This window comes from Carassius auratus, unplaced genomic scaffold (assembly GCF_003368295.1).
Source record: "Carassius auratus strain Wakin unplaced genomic scaffold, ASM336829v1 scaf_tig00045149, whole genome shotgun sequence".
In the NCBI taxonomy this organism is placed as follows: Eukaryota; Metazoa; Chordata; class Actinopteri; order Cypriniformes; family Cyprinidae; genus Carassius; species Carassius auratus.
Window position 1 is genome coordinate 1 of NW_020526884.1, and position 8,617 is coordinate 8,617.

The 8,617-nt window shown below is 39.9% G+C and overlaps 2 pseudogenes; both read right to left on the minus strand.

The window, feature by feature from the left end:
• Nucleotides 1–1,112: 1,112 nt before the first annotated feature.
• Nucleotides 1,113–2,479, minus strand: LOC113087718 (forkhead box protein I2-A-like; annotated as a pseudogene).
• Nucleotides 2,480–5,125: 2,646 nt separating this feature from the next.
• Nucleotides 5,126–6,983, minus strand: LOC113087716 (serine/threonine-protein kinase pim-2-like; annotated as a pseudogene).
• Between the last annotated feature and the right edge of the window lie 1,634 nt (nt 6,984–8,617).

Genomic DNA, 8,617 nt, shown 5'->3' on the forward strand with positions numbered 1-8,617 from the left:
TATATTAAATGTTCTCGGAACATTTAAAAATAATGTTTTCATAACTTACTGTAAACATATTTATGTCAGCTGGGATTTTGATACACATTAAATAAGCAGTTTCAGATAAAAGCTCACAAAACTTTTGAACTCTCCAGATATGAAGCTGTGATGACTTCTCAGCTGTATGCAAAGAGACAAGCGTAAAATGTCTGTCTCACTGTGTTTCATGCAGCTCAACCTGGATGTGAGTTAATGTTAGAAAGGAAAGTTGAATTCTCTAGATAAACCAGTGGATCGTATGAAGCTATTTACATCATAACCCAAATGAGTCTTTGCCATTCAACACCAGAGCTTGTACAGTAAATAAACAGGCTGAAAATCTTCCCAGGGATAATGAGGACATTAAAGAGTTAAATGTGTCTGGCTTTTTGCAGAAAGCAATTAGGAAAGGACACAGCGGGGGGCACAGATTAATTCAAATGCTGGATTAAAGCTTAAATTCTTTTTGATAAATAATTGTCAACCCGGTATGTTTGCTGGAGTTGAGCGTTATGGGGAAAAGATGTGCACTGGTTAAATTACCTTGAAATGTAGGGTTTCAAAAAGCCTTTTTTGAACACAACAACCCATTTTAACTCAAATTTCAAGTGTAATCCGATCTTTCGGTTTAAAACTAAACTGTACTTTAGTGCAAAAGCTAATTAAAAGTTGTCAGTAAACTGCCTGTTTGATTGCAGTCATCCACAAACAAACAATATATAATTGCGAGCTACTGTAAACAAACATAAACATACAAACATGTCTTAATTGCTGTTACAGTCTTGTGCATGAGGCCACCAGCTGATTGCGTGGGAACACTGAGATGCACTAGGTGTTTGTGTTTGTTGTGCCACATAATGGGAAAACATAATGCATATAAACAGCAAATAAACAGAAGCTGATGCTACAGACAATTCAGATATATGCATGTTTATTTAAAAAAAAAATCAAAAACATTTCATTTAAATAAAATATATCTACATTTGTTCTATGGTGGCCTAGGAAATAGACATGTGTGGACTTGTTAAGTATCACAGTTTGGTGCAACAATAACAGAATACATGTAAATGATGCACTTTGCAAACCACTTGCTGATGCATCCCAAAACACCAGGCAGTCTGAATGAAAATGGACTGTGCGAATGCGGTGAACATGTATAGAAATAAAGTCTAATGTGAGAACAGATTGTCCATGTACTCACAGAGCACATTAGAGGTTCACAAACTCTAAACTTCCGTTCCCTCCCGACTGTATATGAGATTATTGACACTGAAATGGTTGGAGAGCGAGTTGATCAAGCCACTGTTATTATGGATGCTGAGAAGTAGTTTAGTCTGTTGCTGTTGAGATGGCTTGTTCTGATGATGGAGGGCAATTTCATGTCCTGACATGCTGTGCGTAAAATCTCCCAGGTGTCCAGAACTGACGTCTCTGCTTCTGATACCGTTGCTGTTTCCAGGCATTATTGAATTCATGTTACCGATAAAGTTGTTAAAACACGGGCTGTGCTCTGCGGATGGTGAAGGGACGATTTGGGGTCGCTAGTGGTCGAGAGTTTTGAGGCTTTGCGGGGACGCGCTCATCAGACTAGCCGTGTCCGCCAATTTGAGCGCGTCCTCGGATTTTACAGACAGGTTACTAGGCGTCAGCTCTTCTCTTCCTCTTCCTTCTGAAGTTGCCGTTATCGAACATTTTCTCGCAGTTGGGGTCCAAAGTCCAATAATTTCCTTTCCCTTTAAAGAAAAAAAAAAACGGGGGATGTGTTAGCATACCACTGAAATCTAATGCGTAATAATCATGCACGCGTAACGAAGTCGGATTTTTTGATCCGTGAATAAAGAACATTTCAAACTTACCAGGGTCATCCTCATCCCGCGCGACTTTCTTGAAGCAATCGTTCAAAGGAGAGATTGTGTCTAATTGAGTTCTGCCATCCGGCTTTGCTTTTCTTATAAAAAGAAAGTTGTCCGCCACATACTGATAAATCTGACTGAGCGTCAGTTTCTTATCCTGCGTGTTCTGAATAGCCATCGCAATCAGCGCTGAATAGGAATAAGGCGGTCTGACCATCTTGAAAAGTTCTTGCTGACTTGAAATGGATAGCCAGCTGAGATCTGCGCTCCGAAGCCCGTGGGAGGAGGAAGAACTGCCGCTGGTCGACCCAAATCCTGACTGAATGTAAGAGCCTCCGTTCGGGCCTGAGAGGTAGGGGGTGAGGTGATGCCCGGGCTGTTCATCCACAGGTAAGGGTTGGCTGTGGCTGAGGTGTATTCGCCCAGGCCGTAGCTGGAAGGATGCGCAGGTGGCCTCTGCGCGTGATGGTGGTGGTGATGGAGTTCTGTTGGTACATGCTGAAGCTGGTGTCGCAGTACACGGTCATGTCCAGGATGTCCTGCGCGTTGTGGTGCTGGAGAGGACTGGTCTGCTGGCTCGACGGCTGCTGCCCGAACGCGTTCATAATCCGTTCTCCCCTCTAGAAACATGAGTTTCACCGAATCAGCCCCGCTGAGTGTTGCTGGTCTCGAGAGTGCCCGAGTGCGCGTCAGGGGAGGGGTATTTAACCTGTCCGGGGAGCATGCAGTGAATGAACTGCTGCTTGGCAACCCCTCCCACTGTCACACTTCTCCACAGGTAACTCCATCCAATATGCATCAATCTGGCGTCGAGATCATTCATGTGATAAGCATTTGAGGTTCAAGCTGAACACCCCCCCCCCCCCCACACACACACACAAAAGAAGGGGGGGGGGGTAGTGTTTATCAAAATATTCTAAACTAAAATAAAAATAATAGCTTATAGATAAGCGGCTGGTGTTCAAACTTTAAATGTCTCGGGCATGTGTAGAAACAAACCTTAAAATCTTGACAAAAATTTATAAATGAATAAAATAAAACCTACTGAACTTTTTCACTCTTAATGTCCGGGGTTATCACATTGTAATGGATGAGATGTTTACGGTGGAATCTGCCATTGGAACAACAGGTTGTTAGCAGAATATAAGTAAAACAGTTACACAACGAAAAATGTCAAAACGCTATGTTAAAGCATAGAACCATTATTTTATAAAAACGCAAAACATTGCATTAATTAAAAACGACTTGGCCCTGATATAGCCTATAACCTGCCTTCTCTACGCTGTGGTTTTATTGTTTTATCATCCAGCAGCTATAGACCTTATACTTATTTCGGACAGTTTAATTCGATTAACCTACTGAAAACAAAATATAAACAGCTGCTAGAGAAAATAAGTATTTGTGTAACTGGACATTTGACTCTCATAACTGATGACAACCTTCTCCCCTGTGTGTGGACATGTTTTTGGTGGAAATTGTGGTGTTTATCAATGAAATGAGACGTTTAGTTTGGACAGATGGTAATTATGTATAATCATCACTTAACATGAAATTAGTCTAGTTGGACGAAACTGACCCACCCCCGCCATATGTAAATGTACAGTAAATCTTAACGGCTGTCACGAGAACTCGGTGAAGTTTCGCTTGAATTAAACGGTACGGCAGAAAGACTCAAAATAAACAAAAGTGGGCAGTTTTTGTAAAGGGCGTTCAGTTATTCAGTTTTTACATGAGTTATGCTACATACCGTTACATCATGATTTATACCCTTTGCTTCTGTTCCATTATTTATGTATTTTATTAATTTATTTAAAAAAATGCACAAGACATTCACCTGACGAAAACATCTAAAAAACTAACAAACGTGTAGAAAAATAATAATATTATGGACTACTCTGGAAATATTGTTTCACTATAACTATTGTAATTTGATAATAGTCAAATATATGCATATCTATTCTGGTGAATATATGAAAAATGCATAATTATTTATTATGTTTATATAGGCTATTTAAATTAAAATAATGTATTTTATCTTGTTTAGTCTTTGTTAACTATACACCAAGTTGAAGAGTAAAAAACATTTAGGATAAAAATAAAATACCTGAACGAAATGATGGCTGATTATATTATTAGCTTACATCATGTGCGTTTCATTCACAATGTGATAAAGCTGATTAAAGTATATTACGGGGCTGGTGGAGGTGCACAGAGATGCTTTTCTATCGCCACCTTCTGGAGGATATGAACATTTCAACTGTGAAAAATAGTGACGGATGCTGTCACAATAAAAATACAAGATGTAGAAAATAACAGAAAACCACAGACGATAAGTAGACCTTTTAATCTTTCCAGTTTAAAATGCAAGCAGTTTTTCTTCCTTTCTGACATGAGAAAAGTATTTAAAGAGCAGATGCAGCCATTACAGAAACTTCTTGGACCCGGGGCTTACATCACATGGAGCAGTGCATCTGAGACAGCCATGAGAAGAACATCTGAGACTGGACCGTGGCATGAACCTCTCTGACTGGCCAGTGCTAGAACCTCTGGGACCCAGCTGACTTTGCAGGGACCTCACTATCCAGGGCAACTTTTGAGAACGTGCAGTCATGACAAGGAGTTGAAGACCAGGTAGTCACTCCAGGAAGTTCTGGTACCAGAGCGGCAAGACTGAGAGACCTGGAGCACCGTAGAAGGAACCTCTGGGACATCAAACTTTGGACTTGTGGGTAGCCATGAGAGAAACCGCTGAGGAACCAGGGGCAGTGGAGCTCTGAGACGAGGAAGCCCATTACATGCCTTTAAGCTGTCCATGGCAGGAACCTCTGGTTCAGCAGCATTCTGTGCAGAAACATGGGAAAGACATCTGATTATGACCTGAAGCTTTTACATTTGCACTATTTAGATGTGAGGTCTACTCTGGTAGAACAAATGCACTGTGATTGGAATAAGATGTCTTTTTTATTTTTAAATGAAGATCTTACCTTTAGACCATGCAGGCTCTGAGAAAAAACTATATACATATATACACATCCCCAAGCAAGCAGTAATGACAGACGCAAGTACTGCTGCTTCAGGCCATAGCATAAGATGTACCCATGGCCATAGCATAAGATGTACCCATGGCCTGCCGGCTCCGCAAGATGCAGAGGATTCACAGAGGAATGAACAGTCTGTCTGCCAGCCGTCAAGATGCAAAGTTGACAGGAGACTGGGAAATGTCTGGGGTCGAAGCTCCTTTTCGCCACGACTTATATGGAGACCTGAAACAGCACACCAAACAAAGCATTAGCCTAAATACATCACACTACAAAAGCAAATGTGGCTGATCTCAGGCTCAGTACCTGAAACCAGTCGTGCTGAAGGATCTTCCCCAGACCGAGTCGTCGCTTAGTTTTATGCTGGAGCAGACTACAGATCAAACTGCAGCAGTCTGTGCAGAAACATGGAAGCAACATCTCATTATGACCTGAAGCCTTTACATCTGCACTATTGTGAGATCAAATCTGAAAGAGCATTTGTATGATGATTGGAATCAGACTTCTTTTTATGTGATGAAGAGCTCACCCTTTGACAGTCCAGGCTCTGACCAAAGGTTTAGTTCGGTCTTCTGCAGGTCACTGTCAGTTGGAAAACGGCCGCACAGCATTGTGAACAAGATGACCCCAAGAGACCACGACATTGCAGACTTCGCATGGTACTTGCCCTTGACCCTGTACTCAGGAGGGTAGTACTCCATGGTGCCTGGAGGAAAGAGATTTCATCTCGTATGCAAGTTTACATTAACAAAGCGTTTCCTCTGTCAGCTTTGAGGGATAATACATACCATACAATGTCGTGTAGGCAGACTTTCTCATGAGGTCCCCACACCCAAAGTCTATCAACTTGACCTGCAGGGTGTCCTTGCTCACAATGAAGTTTTCCAACTTTATGTCTCCATGGAATACCCCACGGCGACAACATGTGTGAGCCGCCCGCGTTGCCTGCCGCATGAATGTGCCGAACTAAACCTTCTTCGAGTCTTCCTCCATGGCCCTCCAAGAAACTGACTAAGTTCTCGCACGGTGACGGACACTCGAGGACCATGACATAGTTGTCCCGTTGGTCCTGCCAGTCCAGCAGCTTTATAATCTCTGGTGCGCTGGGTCCCTTGTTGGCCAAGAGTGTAAGGGCAATCTCCACTGGTAGGGGGTTTGGATGACCAGGCTAGAAGACAGACAGTTTAAAAATGGTTTGTTTACTAAAAAAAAAAAACATTAATTGTCTGCAATTAAAGCTAATCTTAGAGGTTTTAAATGAAAATAGTGAGTGAGATGTCTTACAATAGTTAGGTATTCCATGTCATGGGTCTTCATGACGTCTTTCAATGCCACCTAAACAACAAAACATAAGTAAAACATGTGTGTAGAGGTCATACAATTCCACTCATTAAACCTGAAGACTGTGGAAAGGATGTGAAAAGATGAGAAAAAACAGTTGCATAAGTTTCATTTATTTGTACTGACCTTAAGGCCATCCTCCACACGACTCGCTTCATGAACGACACCAAACCCGCCTACCCCCAGACGATCACCGAGCTCATAGCGGCACATAATGTCATCTATTAAAAAAGAAATTATTGCATTTGACGCATTTTTACATGGCTATTTTCAAGGTGAAATTAAATCATTTGAAGGAAAGCACAAAGGAAAAAAATATGCAATTCATGGATACTCATAATAATTTTTTTTTTTTTTTTTTTTTTGTCACACATTCATATAATTTACCATCAGCGCTGCTGACTGGCGATGGTGGCTCAATAAGCTGCACCTCAGTCTGACTCTGTCGGATCACCTTGAGGTGTTTTCTGGCAGCTTTGAGGAAAGAGGGCAGCCTCCAGAACTTCTTTTTCCTCTTCTTCTTCATCTCCTCCTCCTCTCCCCATGCCTCCCTCCGCTCCTCCTCCTCCCTCCTCTGGGCGTCTCCCTCACCGGCATCGACAGGCGGCTCATCGCACGGATGGAAGTGTTGCTCCGCCTTGTCGGTGTCGGGTGTTGGAGGTGTACTGGGATGGTGATCGTACACCGCGCCATCATTTACCGGAATAACACGAGAATTTCGCTGTCCCATCACTGATAACCGCTAATAACTCTCGTCTTCGACCACTACTACAAACCAACAAAATGTTTCACAGAATTCCATCGCTTTATATACCGCGCGCGCCAACATTCTAAACTTTTGAAATGCGCTCTATGGCGTCATAATAACGGATACCGTCGCGATGGTAATGACTTCAGATATGTAAAATAAAGTTAAGTTAAATTAAGTTAGATAAACCCATACGACTGTGCGTGTGTGTGAGGTATATGTGTGATTCCATATTAAACATATTTTGTTAAAAAACATTCGAATCGTTATTATTTATTTTTCTGGCCCCAATCACGATGAAAAATCATGCTGTTATTGGAAATTACAAGATTTGTTTAGAAATTATTTTTTACTTTTGCTGGATGAGATGTTGAGTAGTCATGCATAACATTTTCCAAAATGTGTGATAAAGTAGACTGGTTGCCACTATTTACAGTGAACATTTCTCTTGAAAAAATAGAATTGAGTAAATAAATAAATGAAAAAGAAGAGGACAAAGAAAAAAAGTGAAGAAAAACTGTTCTTAAGTTGCCCTGACTACCTGCAATTAAATAGTCTACTCCATTTATAATGTAAAACAATGAAAATGTATTTTTTTTTTGTTTAATTCAGTTAGGTAAATAGTAAACATATTATGCTTAAAGACTAAAATAATACATTTAATAGGCCTAATAATAAAGATTTATTTAAAACTATATTAAATGAATATATCTTATGTGTTTCTAAAGTCTGACCAGCAGATGGAGACATTACTTTATCATGATCTTTGATACTGATATCTCACTGTTGAGCTTTTCTTTAAGGATGTTTTGTCTGAAATTTTCACTTTTGAGAAGCAATATGGAAATGTTTACTTTCACTGCAACTTAATTTTATCCACAAATGTAAGGTTATGAAAGTTATGCCCCACTTCTCTTACTTTCTAGAAGATATTAAAATGTATATAAAATCTTTATCCACCTCCTGTAACTAAATCATTGAATGTATGATCACTTTTTGGTGTCTTTGTATAATTTATATCTGACTATTATCTTATGGTTTTGTGGGAACAGGAAGGTTTTGGTTGTGTAATCTGTTTTCTTATTCATTTTTTATTTTAGATTTTTGTATTTTTTTTTCTACTCTTTCCTATTTGATTTGTAATTGTTTGGTCATCCTTGAACCCCTGGCTCTTTAACTTGGCTTATGTTATTTTGAATGAATGTTTAATAAAAAAATTTTTTTTAAAAGATATCTCACTGTGATATGATATCTATCCTTTAGTTTGAGACAGTGACACTTTCTATGTCACTGTAATAAAAGTACAGATATATGGGGAAATGTAAAAAAAAATACAACTGAGATCTCACCACCAACCTAAAACCGTGACAATGGAATAAAAGGCTTATACGCTTGTTTACATTATAATTTAAAAACGAGGTGTATTTGAGTGCAGGTGGTGTTTTAATAAATAAAAAAAAAAAAAAAAAAAAAAAAAAAAAAAAAGTTTACCCAACAGACCACTCAGCACGTACTGAAACAGCTTCGTATCTGGGCTTTTGTGTGAACAGTAGGACTATTAACACTGGCAATGTCACTCTTGAGCCATGTCAGTAAAAAGACCTGTGTGTGATCAG